The sequence below is a fragment of the Astatotilapia calliptera genome, chromosome 3 (assembly GCF_900246225.1).
Source record: "Astatotilapia calliptera chromosome 3, fAstCal1.2, whole genome shotgun sequence".
NCBI classification, from domain to species: domain Eukaryota; kingdom Metazoa; phylum Chordata; class Actinopteri; order Cichliformes; family Cichlidae; genus Astatotilapia; species Astatotilapia calliptera.
In genome coordinates, this window is record NC_039304.1 from 16,284,028 (window position 1) to 16,303,555 (window position 19,528).

Here is a 19,528-nt window from a genome sequence, read left to right on the forward strand (position 1 = left end):
AGGTAAAGGGTCTTGTTGCAGTAGGGGTCCACGTTTGTTGTGTTTTTGTCATAGTTGGGCTGATAAATAGAGTAGATCCATACATCACCTATGAAAAAAAAATTTTTTAAATTTAATTTAATGTTACAACATGTATTAATTCTCACCCCGGTATACCTTTATGCTCATGGGCACAGTTGTTGACAAGGTGTAATCTGGATAAAAAGGGTCTGGAGCCTGATAATGATAAGATAAGTGTATTTAATTGATGGATTCAAGTTTGATGATAAACAGCTATTTTGGGGAATATTTAATTAGCAAGAAATTTGCTATTTTATCCACAACCAAGTTTACCTCACCTACTCTATCATGACTCAAATGCACTGTACTGCATGACCTAAATAACTGCACTACCACAAAAGCCACAATTAAGACAGATACAGTCAGCTACTGCTGGTGATGTTAGCTAGCAAAAGAGTCGTGACCAAAATGAGATGATTCAAAACTTGAGCTGAGACATTTTCTGCACTTTTTGGCTCTGACAGAAAGCAGCAAACACTGAGAGCATATGGATAGATTTAAGTCTTTAATGAGTTAAGGTTTATCTACTGTGATCACCTTTAACATTCTTAATTCATAACCTTTTTTAAAATAATGTCTTGTCTTGATCTTATTAGACCTTCTAGATTACTTTAACCATTAATTAATCTATGTCCTACACCACCATCGCTTTCTAATGTAACTTTACTAAATTTTTCTTTTTGTCCTTCCTTCCTTTATCCCTTCTTGTGAGGCGTTTGGATGGCCCTACCCAGGCAATACTAGTACTAGAGGGCGACAATGCCATTGGGAAGCGTGAGACAATGAGGAAGCTGAGGAGCATTTTCTCAGAGACTTTTGCACAACCTTATTTATTTTTAGAACCAGAGCAGTCACGTCACAGTAGTCACATGCAGATTTAAGGCACTTCTGCTTTGACTAAACTTTTAAGAACTGGAAGCTACATCCATCGTTCATATACAGATTGTGATCTGCTCTTCCCTCTGCCAAGAACAATGACTATTGATCTTCTGACTAATGAGAATAGAGAGCATATTGATCAATCAGACACTCAACCCTAAAGACTACAGTCCTAATTTACATCCTTGTTTTTGTTGTGGCTAGCTTCTTTCACGCTGTGCTATTAATATGTATTAATGAGCCACAAGTTTTAATGATTAGACAGGGAATCCTGCACCCTGGGTACATAAGACTCAATGTCTGCTATGATGAATCTGATTCACATGAAGGAGGGACAGCATTTTACACAGTATCATATTTTTTGTGGCCTTTTAGAGCTTCATGCAGCTGAAACGAATGTGGTCTATAATAGAAACACACTGCGCACTGTAAACATTGTCTAGGAGGAGTCCTGTTCTGTTTGCGGTGCTGAGAGCCATTAATGTCTAATCTCTTTGGTGTGAATTTATGCCGGTGGTTTGTCCGATGACCACGACTGTATTTACACAATTTTAACAGGCAGCCAACCAGAAACAGGTCACTTCCTTGACTTTTTAACTCACCAGCAATAACCCAGCAGATGAAAAATAAAATTGTCAGTGAGGTCCAGGCTTTGTAGATTGTGTTCAGTGGGTTGGAGGTGCCTTCTTCAGGCTCCTTGGAGCAGGGCAAGCAGGAGAGCAACACGAACAACAGGCTTGAGAGTCCTAACACTATCAGATGGATGGGGATGTAGTGCTGGCGTGGACACTCATGAAGGTATATTCCCCCTGGTGGACACAAGGAGGATGACTCAAACAAAGTACAATAAGAGCTGCCTGGAAAACCTTAACACCTGTGAATACTCATTCAAGTAAGTAAGTATGGAGCTCACCAATTGCAATCTGAGCAATGGGCATGATGCAAAATATCGCGCTAAAGATCGCTGCAAAAAAATCAAACACTGAACTCAGTTTCTTCAAATGATATTTACAGAAATGAAGCTATGACATCAGTGTTCATGATGTTAAAATCGCTAGATTTTACCTAGAGCGGTTGCTGGGGGTTTTGGACGGTTCCGGATGCGTCCCAGAAGGTTACTGCTCTCCATTTTTCTCACCTGCAGAAGAAGATAAAGAATTGAGTTGGAAGTCCAACTGAAGGTGTGCAAAGCAATCTTGAGCAGCCAGTAGAGGCTGGAATTGCCCACCCCTGCTGTAGGCAGTCCAGACCTAAGTTTTGTGGCAAGCAAGTTATCACAACATTTCCATGAACCAACAAAGGAACAATGGGTAACTGTGAAGCATGTATTAAGATATCTCAGACGGTCCAAGGATAAGAAGTTGTGTTTTAGGAGAAACAATGAAAATTTAGGTCTAGTAGCCTACAGTAATGCTGTGTGAACCTATGTAAGAACAGTTCTCTAGTTTCATGGAAGACAAAGAAACAGCCCACTGTGGCGCTCTCTACCTGTGAAGCAGAATATATGGCTCTGGCTTCTACAATACAAGAGTTTATATATTTAGGGCAGCTTTTGAAAGGTATAGATAGCTAAAAACCTGTGAATCATCAGAGGTGCAAAGATGTGGACATTAAATATCATTTTGTAAGGCCCATTGTAAATGGACGAAAATGTGCCTGTTATATTGCACTACTGAAGAAATGGTTGCAGATGTTATGACCAAACCTGTGTCTGAGCTAAAACTTGGAAAGTTTGCAGACATCATGTTTTGGTGAGTCCACATCTGTATGGTAGTTTACAGGACAATATTCTTTAGATTCCAGCAACCTGAGTACAAGACGGGGTGTTGAGATATTTATCGTGTGTACTGAGTTGTAAATATGTTGGACCGCATTATTTGTTATTGTTGTTTAAAGGAGATGCAGTATTCAGGGTGTCACCACAAGGGGGCAGTTTTCACTGTGAAGGAAAGTATGCTGTGAGTTGATTGCTGTTGATGTTGCACTGCTCAAAATACACTACTGTACAAATAAATGTGTATGATTAATGTGTAAATTAAAAGTAACGTAGGCCTACTCATGAACTAATTTACAAATATAACCCAATAATGAGTCCTAAATATTCAAGAACTTTTACTTTTACTACAAACTTTTTGTTGAAACTTAGTTTGAGTGAAAAAAGTATTGAATTTATGAATTTGAAAGATATAAATACTTAAATACACCAGTCTGAAAAACAGTTACTTAATGCAATTTTAGACTAGTATGTGTTTTTTTTATAACACCCACCTAAAAAAAAAAAATATATATATATATATATTTTGAATATTTTATTCCTGTTGGCTGTTTTCAGAGATACATTTCTAATATTCAGTTATTTTGTAATTTCCATGTATATGTTAAAAAGATGTAAAATGTTTGAGAAAGAAAGAACGACTGACCAAAAGCTACCTAAAACAAATCGGTCAAAGTGAAATAAAATGCAAATAAGGCTGAAACAATGGTCATGGTAGTTTGTGGTCCTTCACTTCTGACAGCAGGAGCTCACACATAGCAGCTGTCCACACACCTGATAATCAAATGCTGTCAAATGAGAGCAGATAAAAGCTAAATGGGCTGTCTGTTCCTTTTAAAAAGTTTCTTGTTTGCATTTAAACAGATTGGGGCTCTTCAAATACCAGCAAAATGTGTATCTGTTCATTGGTTTTTGTGAGCACTGTAATTGGTTTTGGTGAGTGCTGTGAGGCAGGCAGGGTGAAGGACCCAAATCCAGGACTCAAAGTAAAGTAAAACTCAAAGCTCAGCCTTTATTGCTATAAAAACTCTTCGTAGGAATAAACATTACAAAAACCTCAAATGCAGAACTAAAACCTAAACTGGGAACTGGAACCTAGAAACTAAAAGACTCAAGCCAACCAATGCTCAGGACACGGAGGGAGAATACACAGCACAGAGACATTGTCATTCACTGTCGCACCGTACACGGGCAAAACAAAACAGGAGCACCAAAAGTCAAAACAAAAAAGTCCAAAAACAGTGTCCCAAACAACCCAATTTGGGTGGCTGACCCAGAAGGTTGACAGCCCAGGAGCCCGGAAAACAGTTCAGGAGTAAGCCCATTGAGCCAACAGTGACAGAGGATCTCAGGAGGCCGACCGCAAAACAGTGGAGGCGACTAGCTGAGACAGACAGCTGGTGTGACCCCTCAGATCCTCCAGCGAAAACAGACGGTGGCATGCAAGCCACTGAGTGCTGGAGCGGGTCACCAGAGCCCCCAGTGGGAAACAGACACAGGGCCAGCAGGTATGGAGGCCCCTGGCTGAGACAAAGCTAGCTGAGGCTACGTGGAACACCCAGCCAGCTCTGGACACTTAGCCATAGCACTGCAGCGAGACAAAGTTTATTGCAGGCTGGGTGAGCTCGCCTGAGCTCTCTGTGGAAGCTGCTGCAGACAGCTGAAATGGCCTGGTAGAGCTTTCAGGTGACACAGCTGAAGGAGGCTGAGAGAGTTCAGCTGAGCTCTCAGTCGATGATGGTGGTAGCTGAACCAACTGTGCTAGCTCCATATCCTCCAGGCTCCCAGAGGCTGCTGAGGTCTGAAACTCAGCCTCTGGGGAAGCCCTGGAGAGAGTGACAGTCTCCTCCTTCTTGGGACACAGAAATGCTCTTTGTAATTTGTTTCTCTGCTGAGAATGAGCAATTGAAAAATAGCCCTTTACATTCACAGTCTTAGAGTTAACATTCCTGGTCATTAGAACTCTGGGCTTGGCAGGAGCAACATTGAAACAGTCAGTAAAGTCCTGTGAATGGGGACTTCTGTCTGTCTCAGACAGAAGAACCAGTTGTTAACGCTTCTGCAGTTATCTTAGCAGTAAAACAATTACCTTTAGTTCACTGAGGATTTACAGACTCAAGGTTAACAGGCTCAGAAACAGATAACTCTACCTCAGAATATACTGACTTAAAATTTACAGATTTAGTGAAAGAGTATTGGTTCAGACTCAATGTTAGCTTGTTAGTTTGTGATTTTGCCCCTTGTGCAGTGTAGCAAACGTTCTCCAACTGACTGGCACAAACAGAAATCTCAGGTTTTTCAAAATCAGAAACAAAATCAGATTTCTTGTTCCTTGGGCAGAGAGAAACAGCTTTTAGGTCTTGTGAGGTGAGGTCCTCAGTCACGGTCTTAATTGTTATACATTTTGGAGGGGTAAGGAAAAATTATGTTCTACTCACCACAGCCGTCTGTTCTGAAGAAGTCCCTGGTGTGGGCTGTGGCGGGCAGGATGAAGGACCCAAATGCAGAACTCAGAAACAGAAAGTAAAACTCAAAGCTCAGCTTTTATTGCTGCAAAAACTCTTTGTAGGAATTAACATTACAAGAACAAACCAAAACCTCAAATGCAGAACTAAAAACTAAACTGGGCACTGGACCCTAGAAACTAAGAAACTCGAGCCAAGCAATGCTCAGGACACAAAGGGAGAACACAGCATGGAGACATTGTGTATGACGCGATAGCAAGCAATGAATGACAAAGGACTAAAATACACAGCGGAGTGATTTGGGAAGTGGAGACAGGAGGAAAGCACAGGAAAACAATACCAAAATACAAGAAACTCAAAATGCTGGGTCCAAATGACCCAGAACTGTGACAAATGCTACAAGACAGACTTGAGTCCAATGAGAAAAAAGTGCTGTTAAAAATGACTCACCCTTATGGCTCCCAGTGATGTCACCATTTATTTAATTACACGCACTCATCCTGTACTATGTACTGACAAAGAAAGGAGCGCAGTGCTGTTAAAACTTTGATTTAAATTTTATAGGTTTATTCTTTAAAAAGAAGATGCAAAGAACTACAAGGAGATGCCGGCAAAGAGACAGGACATGCTGGAGAGATTATGGCTCTTAGCTGACTGACATTTCAATGACTTAAGGCAAGTAGGTCTGCTGAGTGATGATAAAATAAAACAGGCTTACACAGTGTTTATAGTTTAATTATGAGAAATGCAAATGTGAGCTGTAAAATTATGATATTATTTTATGCCATGTTATACCCCTAATTAAAGATTGTGAATTATTATGTAGTTTTAGTTTGCATTATTCTCCTGAATTAGAAGAAGCTGATAACTATTGCATTAGTTAAACTGATTTGCATTACATTAAATTGCTGACTTGTTGTGAATGAATGATATTGTTTTATGATGCATTATATTGCTGAGTTATAAGAAATACTGTTCGCAGAAGGTTATTGTCTAATTTGTCTGAGTAGAAGAGAACAGAGTGTGCTGGAGTTTTCTGCCCCATTTCAGCAGGAGCAGATAAACAGGGAGCCAAGGTCGTAGCTTAGGCGCTGTGTGAGAGAGAGCATGTGAATGTTTAGGCTTTTTATGATAAGGTGGAGGCACCAGAGGTTATAAAAGTTTGAGCAATGCTCCACCATTTTGAGATTTTGAGGCTGTCTGCATCAGTGTCCATCTCCCACGTGTGTGATCATTAAATCATCGTTTGACTCAACCCGGCCGGACCAGTGTTGTTATTGTGGTTTTTTCTCTTGTCTCCATCCCCAATATTTTGAACCTTAACAGCTTGGGGGCTCGTCCTGTGGTATTGGGGTGGAATTTAAAAGTTTGGACGGTCCGAGGTTGTCGAACGGACAGGCACGAGCCAGTGGTCTGATGTGAGTGGACAAAAGCCGGCTTATCTAAAGGTAAGGCACTACCTGTTGAATGATTTCCAAAATGTGCCAAATTGGATATGACTAAATTAAAGTCTACTCACTGAAATTACTGGTAGAGTGTCTGTTTTGATTTTGATGAGAATCACCGTGTGTTATGCAGTTAAAGTTGCTTAAGAATGTTTAATGAAGTTGAAGAAATATGAAAGTAATAATGTTGGGTTTGAGTCCCTGGATATTGAGCTGAAGGCTCAGGTAGTTTGGTAGGGAAATTAGGACAGAAACTGTTCCAGAAGTAACAGATACTGTTTAATAGTTTTACAAATTAGGACAGAAACTGTTCCAGAAGTAACAGAGACTGTTTAATTGGTCGTAAAAAAGTTATCTTTCTTCGGTGAGACCCGTTATGGTAAAATTTTTCAAAATCGGTTAGGTTAAAATTATTATAGGACGGCACTGGAAGATGCTAAGAAGCACATAGCCCGGAGGTTACGCTCCCTCCTGGCCGTGGACGCGCGGTCTTGACCTGTCGGCGAACAGGGGTAGTTCAGTTTTGGTTTAACTGTGGGGTACAGGGCATCCCGAAATAAGCTAGGAGTTACCGAGACTCCTCATCGTTTAAAACGGTGTCATGTGCTTGTTTGGACAAAGTTAAATTGAGTTAGGGATTTAGAAGTTAGGTCAGAAACTGTTCCCAGAAGTAACAGATACTGTTTAATTGATTACAAAAAAGTGAAGCTTTCTTCGGTTGGACCCGTTATGATAAATTTGTCGAAATTGTTTAGGTTCTTTAGAAATCAGGCCATAGGCTGTTCTGGAGGAAACAGATACTGGTTAATTGATTACAAAAAAGTGAAGCTTTCTTCGGTTGGACCCGTTAACTTAAATTTGTCGAAATTTGTTAGGTGCTGAATCTGTCAGGCCTGTCAGTAATTGTAAATATAAGACGTCTTTGTAATATAAAATAGAAGAGTTTTGTCTGAGCTTTGTGTGACCCTGTGTGTGACGACAGCGCACTGCAGCGCTGCGAGCTATTTTTAGACGGTGTGTGAACATGCAAATGAGCTGTGACGCGCACAGAGGACTTTTGTTGCTGTTTAGCGTGTTTTTGAGTTTTATAATTTTGATTTGCAAACAATGATACATGCCTGTAAGTAAAACGCTGATTTTGCTGATTATGATACTACAAATAAGGTGTTGAATGACTGGGGTGTGAATGATGTTGGAGTTTAAAGCTGAAACTCAGAGAGGAGTGTGTTGGGAGACTGGCATGTAGTCTGCAGTGCAAAGGTGGGCGTCTTGCCTGCTAGTCTATTTAACAGTAATGAAAATGATATTAAATAAATCTCTCAGTGTGTTGATACAGGTGGCTATGGGGCTGGACCAACTGCCCCCACAAGCACGGCGGCCGAAGCAAAATTATAGTAATGGAAACCAAACTCAGCAAGAATCAGCAGCTGTGGAAAAGACAGCAGCTAGCAGAGAATTAAAGGAGAAATTAAGAGAAGTTTTAACACATAAAATTGCGGCCAACAGACTTGTGGAGGTTGGGAAGGCGCCTGGAGCATCACAACAAGAAGGTGAAACAAAAACACACACAAGCAGAGAAATGTGAGAGAGAGGCACGTGCTAGAGAAATGCCTCGTTTGAGAAAAAATGTTAAATTAGCCCATGTACAAACGCACATACACGCAATGAAGAAACAGCTTACACCCATGAACATGTGAAGATTTTCCAGCAACTTTAAAGCAGTGAAGCTTAACATACACCCGCCGTTACACAATAAAGTTTATCCACTACTAACAAATAAACCCTCTGGGTTGCAGGATAACAACTTAACTTCAAAAAAAAAAAAAAAAAAAAATCACAACCAGTGATAACACGACAAATTTAGTGGTTAATAAAAGTCAAATTGTGACATGTTTTCTTTTGATTGATTAATACAAGTGATTACTGAATGAAAGAAAATTCCATTTTTGTGCTTTAAACATGATCTTAAGAATTTTAACATGTACCTGTGTTGTCCTGTCAGCTTGGTGGGTTATGAGAGGATTATATGGTGAAAAAAAAAAAAAAAAAAAAGGGGGAGAGAAGGCTGACACAGGGCCTGGTCCCGTTGTTTTTCCCCTCTCTGAGTAACACAGCCAATACAACATGATTTTCCTGTTCGTTTGTTTTTGTTTTGTTTTTTTTTTTTTTTCTCTTTATGCTTGATTACAGGCTGCTTTGTCGGCCCGGAAAAGCCGAGGCTGACCCTGGACTCCTGCTCTCCCCTCTACCATCTTTGCTCTCTCCTCTACCATCTTTGATGTGACCCTGACTAAATGCTAAAGCAGCTGGACCCACAACAACTTGAAACTGTCAACAGTGCTGCAGGAAAATGATCTCATGCAGCAGAGACGGAGAGCGGTAATCCAAGGCCCGTTTCACTACGCGGGGAGATTTCTGTCAGCGTCTTTTCTTTCTGAGAAGATTGAGAAAGGCCCGGCTCCCACCACCGATTCTGACCACCTTATATAAAGGAACTATTGAGAGCATCCTGAGCAGCTATATCACTGTCTGGTTCGGGAACAGCACCATGCCGGACAGACAAGCACTACAGAGGGTTGTGCAATCAGCTGAGCGCACCATCCGCTCGGTGCACCCTGACCTGCACTCAATCTACAGCAGGCGGTGCTGGACCAAGACCAGGAAGATGGTGAAGGACCTCAGCCATCCCAACAACAGACTGTTCTCTCTGTTGCTGTGTACGTGACAAATAAACATCTGGATTTGGAAAACGAGGCACTCGCAAAGCCACCAGCATTGTGCCTGATTGGACACACCCCTCTCACACACTCTTTACATTCTTGCCATATGGAAAAAGACAGCTTCAGCTGACAGAGCTGTGACGAGACGCCCATCAAGCCCAGATGAAAAGTGAGGCCGAGCAAAACCATGCTGACCTTAACCACTCTGCATTAAAGCTGTGCAGGACAGTGACGGACCAACAATGACCATCGGGCAGCAAAAAGGGCGTGCCAGGGACAGGAGGAGTAACTGAGGTCACCTCAGAATGGACAAAACACCAGGAGAAAATAAGCTGAAGGCACAGGTGTCGGGGCTCGGCCAGGAGCTGACCTCTGAGAAGAGCCGAACAGCAGAGCCGCAAAAGGCCGTGGAGCAAAGCAAGGAAAACATCAATGGACTTAAATCTGATTTCTACGGAAAAGACTCTGAGGTTTCTGCCCTCAATAAGACCTCGAGGCATCAGAGCAGAAACTGAGCATGGCCCAGGAGGAGCTAGCTGAAAATCGAACCCATCAGGCTTGGAGTCCAAGATACCGGACTTGAAATCAGGCCGGAGCATCCTGGAGCTAGATGAGCAGTGTGATTTGTCCGGTCTGCTATGGAGCGAACGTTAGGGGGATGGCTTCCTGTCGCCTCTGCCGTCCTCCGATCGCTCAGCGTTCTGGGCTGCCCAGCTCTGGACTGAACGCTCGGGCCGAGACACCCAAACAACCATGGACTCCATTCCCGTGGAATGGGACCACGACTACGACCTCAGCCGTGGGCTTGAGAGTGCAAGAAGGGATCCCAGAGAGCCTTGAGGCCTGTGTAAAACTAACAGAACAAAGATTGAGGTCTTCCACTGGGGAGGTGGAAGCTGCAGACTCTCCTATACACCTTCTGGATGTCAGCCGTTCCACCTGCAAACAAACGGACAGCAGTCGTACTTCTGCAAGCAACAAACGGACATCCAGACAATTGAGCTGCGTATCAAAACCCTGAAGGAAGACCGAAGCAAAAGGGTCAAGTTAAGGAGGAGCGAAATAAGGAGAAGATGCTGGACACTGGAGAAAAGGACTGCCTCAATTGGGGCCAGAACCAGTATGGACAGAACTCTGAGCAGCAGCACCAATGGATGCAAACAGACTGAAAAGGGGGGCAGGACCCAGGGCACGCTTCAGGCCGTGGTTTACCCAGAACACTACAACAGGAAAGTGATGAACACAAACACCCACACAAACACACACATCTACATGCACCGCCTCAGAGTGAAAAGAAACATACATATGAACATATGCACTCGTTGATTGAGGGAGAAATGACACACACACACACACAAATTAAAATGTTGATTCAATGAACTGAGAAGTGATCCACACACACACACACACGCTGATGCAATGAAGAATGCTTTACTAACAAATGCTGCACACAAACATCCAAATACGGAGTTGGTTACAACAGCAAGAACTGATTGATCATTTATTGCTTAAATGTATTTCATGCCACGCAGAGGGCATTTGTGTAGACTTAGAGGACATGGTCTGAAGCACTTTGATAATGAAAACAATGTCTGTGCGTGATGTCTGTTTATGGCTCAAAGCCTCCACTGAATTGTTTACTGTGCTTCACACAGTCTAACAAGGAGCAGTGGTACAGAGCGAAAATGATGAATGAATGGTGTGAGTTTTATTTCGAAGAGATTATGAAAAGGTTCTGTTGATTCAACTTAGTTGTTTACGTTTTTGCCAAGGTAAAGAGTGGTGTGTAACTAATGTCCACGATTGAGTCAAGTAAATCCAACATGTTTTGTTGGTGCAAAAAGGAGTTTTGGTTGATCTTTGGGTTTTGTTTGACACTAGGTTGATTCTATCAGTGAGGTTTGGATTGTTCTCTTTCTCTGAGAGAGAGAAAGATGGTTTGAACTTTGGACATGTTTGCAATGGGCCCCAGTATCTGTTATTATATGAGTGTTTTATTGTTTACGTTTGTTTTTCTTTTGTTACAGTGCACTGAGATAAGAACATCTGAGAGGTGTGATCCACCGGTGGTGATATTTTGGTATTTTGTGAGTTCCTGATTTAACAAATCAGCTCTTTAATCCAGGCCTGAGAGATTGAACTTTAAAGCGCTATAAAATATTCTTATTGAAAACAGTCGCAAAGTATTTTTTCTCCATGATTATAATGGGCTTGGGAGAAAATTGACTTATATGGGACACTGATCCTGAAGCCTAAAAGGATTGCAGCGAGTCAATCCAGTCCAAAGAAGGAAAAACAAACAAGGAGCTGTTTCCTTTAAAATGATGACGTCATCTTGCTGGTGATGGAGCCTCGAATAGGCTGCGCGTGAGACTCCATTATCAGCAACTTTTGGTATGAATGTGTGTGGATGTATGCATATGACTGACGACTAAAAGTCATGGACTGACGACTAAAAGTTTAACTGACTTGATACTAAGACAAAAACGGTACTGACTTTAGGATTATTGAATGTCCACAGACAATTCACCCAGCCTGTAAAAGAAGGGTGGATGTTTTGTTTTGCTTTGTTTTGTCTGCAAGGACAGAAGAATGACAGAGACTAAAGAGCTGTAGCTTCACAGCAGTGTGAACTGCAGACTGAACCCTTTGGTTGCTAATGTTGAGCTACTGATGTTTGCATTAAGGAAATTGTGTTTTAGTAGCTGTGTTTTAATTAAGGTATTACATTATATTGTTGGGAATATTAAACGCTAAAGTGAAGAAAAGGTTTGATCCCACTCATGACTGAGCATGTTATTATTAACCATAGTGGGTCACTATAGAGAGTCAATTAATTTTAGAAAAAAAAAAAAAAACAAACAAAAAACCCTCCACCGAGGCCTATGAATAAGAGGGGAATGATAGACAGCCACACTCAAAATGGAGATATGTAATGATAAACACTGGTCCCCGTCTTTTGGGCGCTCTCTTGAAGTAGTCAACAATTTAAAAGTAAGATAAAATAACAGGGGCATGTGCTGAGGGGTGGTGCTGCACAAGAACAAGAGTAAAATAAAGAAAATATTGTTTTTAGAAGTGCAAATTAAAATGTACCATTACACTCAGAGGATCAATATGAAGCTTGATATTTGTTAATTTTGAATGAAGTACGTGACTGGTGACTGTTCTGTCCTGAGCTTTTGTTTTTACAGCACCCGCTTGATCACACCAACAGTTTCTCGCCACCGAAGAGGGGTACTTGAAAAAAATTAAGAACGGGGAGGAATATCATCAAAACTGGAAACAGGTAATCCCCAAAGGGGGTGATAATGCCATAACTTTCACTATGGTCAAATTCTCAAAATTTGACCCTCAAAAATTCTTCAAACATTTAGACACAAAGTGGAGATTTAGATAAATATAATGTCGTAAACCACATAAGCATGAAGTAGTTGATTCAATAAGATGGTGAAGTAACAAGCAGCAAAAGGTTGATCATGTTAATGGTGTTTATTCAAGGGTGCAGAGGAGATTATTATTATTAAAGACAACAAATGAAATAACGAAAAGTAGAACTGGAAAGAATTTGCGTTAACGGTAATAAAATCAAAAAAAAGAGAAATACTAACTAAAACTGTACTGAATGTTCACAAAACTAACTAAAATTAACTAGATTTATAGCAAAATGTGTTTGGTTGCATTGATGTGTGTGTGCCCTGCTATAGTGAAATTAAGGTAGTACGTTAGTCGAGTCGTCTGGGTTGCTGCTCCGTTCACCCGCAGAATCTGGTCAGGAAAAGTCGGGAGACAGCGCCAGAATAGAATTGAGGATGATTTTAATATGATTGTTTTGTAGACATAACAAGAGTCTTGTAGTGGAGAGGGACGTAATGTCCTCCTGAGACCCAGAGAATAAGAAAAAACAGGGAGAAATTATTTTCGTTTTTTCTTTTTTCTTTTTTTTCTTTTTTCTTTTAAATGAATCAAGTGTTATTAAAATAACAATCTTATAAGATGAAGATCAGGGGCCAACCCAGAAGTCACTGACACTTCACTAACTGTAAACTATTGGTTTAGGAATAAGTGATGGCACTGACCTTTCTATTTCACAAAAGTTAATTTATTTAGGATATCTGAGTAAGTACTGATTTTATTTGGAGACACAAAGGAACATTTGGCACTTCCCTCATCTCACATCTGTTTCATTGTTGTACCCAATCATTCTACAACTGAAATGCCTTGGACTGCTAACCATTTCAGGCAAGTGGAGTGAACCATATTTTGCTAGATTCTCATCAGATTGGGGCTTTCTTTTATTGATCTTTGGAGAGAAGTCTTCATTACTGGTATTATTCAGGTCTTGTTCACATGTTTGTCCCAGGTTTCTCAGCCAAGAGGAGCTTAAACCCCAGATACTGTCAGTTCTTTTCACACGTTGAGATCACTGATAACTCTCAGCAACGACGTGATCTCGTAGGAACAATTAGGTGTTATGGATTCAACTATAATTGCGACTCTTATTTTTTACTTTACTGGAAAACATTTCTGCATTTTACCCATATTTTATTTTTAACTCAAAATCAAAATTCCAGATTCTACTACATGTTGGTTTTGCACCAGATAGGACGACAGATTTCAGGTGGCCCTGTGTCTTTCTCTATTACATCTGCCACTGCATCTCGATAATCTTTGTGTGGCTTTTAGTGGGTCCTGACCCTCTTATATTTTGAAAAATCTATGTTTGAATCTCCCTTAATAATTGTGTTAAGAATTCTCTCCGCCTTTGTCAAAAGTTGGGTATTAGGAAAAAGTGAAATAAATATAAATATAAAGTCCCAATGTGTAGAGCACACATTAATAAATTAGTCATGTTCCCTGTGAAAGTAAATGAGCCTAATTCTTAAAGACCCCTGAAATTATTTACCAGATGTTTATTTTTTGAATAAAATAAAAATCTGAGTTTAACAAAACATTTTAATTGTAAATATCAAGCTTACCTTTCTTTCTTCCATAAAATGTGCTTGTGGGCACGCTAGCCATTTTGAAAAGGTGGGAAAAACAATTGGCAAGGCCACACCCCCACACATGGGATATAATTTTAAAGGTTCTGTTGTCCTCTCTAAGAAACATCAGGACTTAGAGGAGTGGCAAGTAGAGTATGAGAGCTACAAGCAAAAAACTAAATGTGTACTACAGTGCGCAAAAATGAATTACTGGGTCATCAGGGGGTCTTGAGGGACATTTATAAAACAAAAAATCCCACAAACTTTAAAAGTGCACTTGAAAAGCTCACACAAGAAGGTTAACCTAGCTTACCTAGAAGACCTCATCAGGGGGAGCACACTCCCCCTCTTTGAAGAGCTCACCCACTTAACTCGCATCCCAAGAAAACAGCTCACCCCAGATAAGGCAGCGTGATGTATCCCGAGATAACAGGACTGGGACATCTAAATAAAGGTGTGAAACAATCGCCTTCAAAAGGTTATCAATTAACTTTAACCAAAATTAGGAACACTCGGTGCGGCAAGAGTTAATAGTTATTAGTCTCAACACCCAAGGATAATTAGAAGAGCATGACTGATATGATGCAACTGAGATTTTGTTACACTTAACTTTTGCAAAACACAAATAAAACTAAATTGAAACTAAGGATTTTCAGAAAATAAAAACTAGACTAAACTAGCAAAGAATTGGTAAAAACTAATTACAACTGGCAAAAAATTGAAAATCTGGAGTCGAAACTAAATAAAAGATAAAACCTAATGAAAATGGCGAAACGTTTAAAACTCTGGTGCAGAGATTGGCAAATCTGACCAGGAACGTTATAAAATTGATTGTCAGAACAGTCAGCGTTAAAGCCACTTTTGACAGTCCATACTAGGATGGCATTGGACATCTTGGGGGTGGAAAGGGGTTGGTGTGACCAAGGTGTGGTTTGGCTTGTTGTATGTATATTTGAGATCATATGGCTCTGGATGGACCAGTTACCAGGGCATGGAAGGAGGACAGACTCATTAAAGGAGGAGAAGGCATTTCCTGGGATTGGAGATCCTCTGGGTGAGTGGTTGATTAAAAGCATGCATAAAATAGAAGTTATCTGTTGTTATTGATTGGTAATAGATTGATAATTGGCCTCATTTACAGCTGTATTGACTTGTTGTGGACGTAGTCGACTTCAGGTTTAAACACTTTAATTAACAGGTTGAAAATAGTGACATTAAAGGAAGAGTATGCAGCGCCACCCTGTCAGACGCCAGTGATGGTGGAGCTCACTGATGAGTCAGGTGAGCTGGATTCATGGCTAATTCAAAACTAAGATCCCCCTGCTGTGGTCAGTAAGGGGAGAAAAGGGGGAAATAAAATCAAGAATTAAAGAGGCATTTATAAACGTTTATGTGTCAAGTGAAACGGGATAAAAGGGGGTGTTTTACTGTTATTTTCAATGTCAGCATTATTATTGTATGAGAATCATGCAACAAGCATTGCATCGATGATCATTTATTGAAGCTTTTGACCTTATACTAACATCTGTGTTCCTGTGATTGTTATAACCTCTGATGAATCTTCCATTTACAGGTGTTAGGATAATGATATAATTTTTCATTGCAGGTGTAATCATGATCATTTTTATACATATTGCAACTTGTTGCTCATTGTAGAGTTGTGCTCAAGTTAATAAGGGTTAAAAGCTACAGTCAGCGCGAATGTCTGACTGATCTATTGAGGGGAAAGGCTTCGAGCATAGAAGGCCGCACGCGCTTACAAAACACTGATATCATGTTATTTTTTGTGATCTTTTCTTAAATTATGTCTTTAAGGTTAGTTTAAATAGTGGCAGTTAATTAAACGAGATTTATTAAAATATTAAATACCTGAGTCAGAACGTTACACGCGGATCACCTTAAGAGTCTGGGAAATTCTGTAGCTGCCTAACTTTTTTTTGAATGTTCTAGCTCCGTTGATTTGACACATTGGAATGTGTCAAAAAAGGGGGGGGGGGAAGGTTGAGCTTTAACATCAAACCAGGATTATTTGAACATTTTATAACTTCATTTGTGTCTTTAATAATTTAGGAATGGTAAAGCTTAAGCTAATAGCGGTCCGAGAAGACGGACCTTTTAGAGAATCAGTGAAAAAGCATAAACTATCACTTTCATGTTTAATCATTACTCATTGAAATGAACTGAATAGCGTTTAGAAGATTTGTTAATTTTTGTCTTTTGTTAAAAAGAGGGGTTTCAATAATTTTCAGACACACCTTGCAAATGTGCTTATAACGAGTTGGCACTCGGCCTTTTGAAGGTCAGAAGCTTCGTTCGGCGTGACTGTCCGGACTGATAAAGTGTAAGAAATGCCTTGAGTGCGGAGGGCTAAATGCAAACACTGCTTACACACACATAAGATATGATTAGAATAAGTCCCTGGGACATTCTGAATGTTTTAGACCAATTCTGAATCACTAGAAGGTCAGTAGATAATAACATTAGATTATTAGGGTTAGGAAGAGAGGTGTTTTGGTTTTCTGTCTCTTACAGAGAAAGGAACAGACACCAGACGAGGTCACAGAGATGCGAGGATCCTCCGTAGCAGAGTCAGACACAGTGACTGCCGAGACATCAACTGGGTCCAAGGGTCATGGCGTTTGGGCTCCAGCTAGTCACCACAAAAGGATGGATCCCATAAACACAGCAATAACCATGAAGGGGTTGGCGGAAATCCGGGAACACCAGACCAACGAAGTTCGAGAGGCTGTTGGGCAAAAAGGGGACACCTTCCTGTTCCTTTTTCTGGAGAATACACAGATCGTTGTTTGAAATCGGAGCAGAATAATCCCCTGATCTGTGTTACGACTGAAAGGTTGTCTAACCCCTAAGGCGGAAGAATTAAGAGCAGAGGATCACCCATCTGGACGACACTGGTAGCTGCAGCAATAAAATAAAGGTTAAGAGCTCTTCGGACAGAGGTTCTAGTCTACGTCTGAATGGTATAAGGGAACATCAAATAAAGCAGTGGGAGACAAGGACATTGTCATCTGGACCTGCTACTGTTGGGATCCTAGTTTTTCTTGCACCTGACTTGCGTAAACACAGAGGTCATCTTACATATGGTTTGCCCCTCAGGGGGACAAAGGACCTCAGGAGTGAGAAGAGATGAACCCGGCCACACTGGGCTACAGGGTGTTTGTGAGGTCATTATTCTAATGACCTCATCAGGGGGAATTGTAAAATTATGATATTATTTTATGCCATGTTATACCCCTAATTAAAGATTGTGAAGTATTATGTAGTTTTAGTTTGCATTATTCTCCTGAATTAGAAGAAGCTGATAACTATTGCATTAGTTAAACTGATTTGCATTACATTAAATTGCTGACTTGTTGTGAATGAATGATATTGTTTTATGATGCATTATATTGCTGAGTTATAAGAAATACTGTTCGCAGAAGGTTATTGTCTAATTTGTCTGAGTAGAAGAGAACAGAGTGTGCTGGAGTTTTCTGCCCCATTTCAGCAGGAGCAGATAAACAGGGAGCCAAGGTCGTAGCTTAGGCGCTGTGTGAGAGAGAGCATGTGAATGTTTAGGCTTTTTATGATAAGGTGGAGGCACCAGAGGTTATAAAAGTTTGAGCAATGCTCCACCATTTTGAGATTTTGAGGCTGTCTGCATCAGTGTCCATCTCCCACGTGTGTGATCATTAAATCATCGTTTGACTCAACCCGGCCGGACCAGTGTTGTTATTGTGGTTTTTTCTCTTGTCTCCATCCCCAATATTTTGAACCTTAACAGAGCCAAACATCACCATTTTAATGAATAAAACAAAAAATAAATAACAAATCAATAAAAATACAACACATAACAATGCATATTTTAAAATAACACAAACTGGTTTTGGCAGCAGTCCCACTGTTCTTGTTGAACTGCTGTGTTTGTGCCTGCATAACTGAGCAGTAGATCACCACAGAGCATCTGTCAGTACATTAATAACCTAATTATTAAAGTCCCACAGCAAAGTGCAAGAGACCAAGCAGCTCACTGTGGTTTAAAATACAACAGGTCAAAAACCCCAAAAAACTACAGCACCTTTATTTGCTCATCAGCTTCTACCTGAGAGGGCAGTGTTTGCCAGGGCAGCCAGACTGTCACAAGTCTGTGAGGCACACGCTGGAAGACGTCTCAAGATAGACGCAACCTCTGAGCCCTGAACGAGACCGTCTGCCTCGCAGATTCATCACGAGGCTTCGACTCCTCTCAGACTCGGCCGTCTGGAGTCGAGTCTCACCGAGAAGCGAGTCCCACAGCAGACCTCTGCTGTATATCTGTCAATACACAGGAAACCCATTAGCCCTGTGTGTTTGTGTGCTGCGTGAGAGGGAACAGGAATGTGCCAAACCTCAACAGAGATGTCTGTGTTGGGGTATCTCCTGTAGAAGATGGTTCTCAGGTTGAATTCAGGGTTTCCGCTCTCCTTGAACACCCGCGTCCTGACGTTGTCATTCTCACATCTCACTACAGCGTAAACATCGGGGGCTGTGGAATAAAATCCAGCACGGTGTAAAGAAAGAAAGAAAGAAAACACCAAGGGAGATATGTGCAATAATTAAGAGTCTGCCCAAATATGAGTCTTTCATTTTGCAGTTACCTGTTTGTTTGGGAGGGTTGAGTCCTGACGCCCTGTGTAGATAAACTGTGGTTACCACTGTGGGCTGAGGTAGAAAACAGTGGAGCACAGAGGGAGACGGTAAGTCCTCCCTCAGTTCCCTTCATGGAAAAAAGAAATAACTAAATTAAATGCAGAGGACTGGGAATAGTGAAGGGAAAAAGAGATTTTTTCTGTTAAAGTGGAAAAAATTAAATGTAAGAAATAATATAAAATTTATGATGCTAATAGTGGTTTCATATTGATTTTTATAATTTATCAAAAAATATGTCTATGTCATATTTACTGTTTGTTTGGTTTTGTTTTTTTTTCTCTGTTCCGCGGAAGGACAAAACCACCAAAATGAAAATTTTTTGAATTATAAATACAAAAATAATTAATAAATAAATAAATATACTTTATGAGTAAATAAATATTAAAACTGTTCCATTACTTAATTTAAAAAATGTCATTTACATTTATTTTTCTGTTACTTCCTAAATCTTTCCTGTATTATTTAATTTTGTATTTATTCACCTGATTATTAACTATTTGATTTTTTATTT

At 40.4% G+C, this 19,528-nt stretch overlaps 1 long non-coding RNA gene across 1 annotated transcript; it reads right to left on the reverse strand.

Moving 5' to 3' along the window:
* Window positions 1–1,851: 1,851 nt before the first annotated feature.
* LOC113018719 (uncharacterized) lies at window positions 1,852–19,121 on the reverse strand. The gene is made up of 5 exons (XR_003271848.1): window positions 18,966–19,121; window positions 18,717–18,853; window positions 18,431–18,642; window positions 2,005–2,077; window positions 1,852–1,903 (listed from the first exon to the last, which is right to left on the reverse strand). It is a non-coding gene; the product is annotated as an uncharacterized LOC113018719 (long non-coding RNA).
* Window positions 19,122–19,528: the final 407 nt, after the last annotated feature.